Raw genomic sequence first — 724 nt, 5'->3', positions numbered from 1 at the left:
AAATCTCAAACACACTCAACCCAGAGTTTCTCCCCAAACAGAAGACGCAGGGGGCCAACTGATGGTGTTGACTCCCTGAAAACACACAACCAACTGGGCAGAGACTGCAACCGCCTTTATATAATCTCCCAGCTGACTGATTGCAGCCAGCTGAGGGAGAACGTCACAGCTGCACCCAATAGCGTCCGATACATGTGACCTGGATCTCTGTTCAGAACAGACGCTTGGGGAATCTCTGATCTGTCCGTAACGCAAACGAAGAGAAAATTAAATATCGAAATGCTAAAGGCACATCAAGCCTTCGTATTTCCCTCATATTTCACATTGTGGAACGCAACTTATTCTAGCCGGGTCAACACACATAATTAATGTCTTGTCCTAGTGGCCTTCATCAGTTTGCAGTCAGAGAGGAGTAAAGAAGACAGAAAAGAAATGTATGTTCACAGGTTCCAACTTGTATGAAACGAGAAAGAGGGGAAAGAAAAGGTCACTGATGTTGGCCTTCAAATTTTGAGCATCGAAAAGTTCAAATGAGATCTCTTAGAAAGAAACCTCAGCGCATCAAGATAAAACTTTTGATGGAAGTGTACACTGGATGAGAAAAAGATCATAAACACTCTGCCTGTGCTGCGCGCATCATTCGCTCTTCACGTTTCCTGCAGTCAGCACTTGGAAGTCTTGCATTAGGGAACTTGAAAAGGATGAAAAGCCTCAGACAACGACC

Source organism: Acanthopagrus latus, chromosome 14, assembly GCF_904848185.1.
Source record: "Acanthopagrus latus isolate v.2019 chromosome 14, fAcaLat1.1, whole genome shotgun sequence".
Lineage (NCBI taxonomy): Eukaryota > Metazoa > Chordata > Actinopteri > Spariformes > Sparidae > Acanthopagrus > Acanthopagrus latus.
This window is presented reverse-complemented; position numbering follows the sequence as displayed.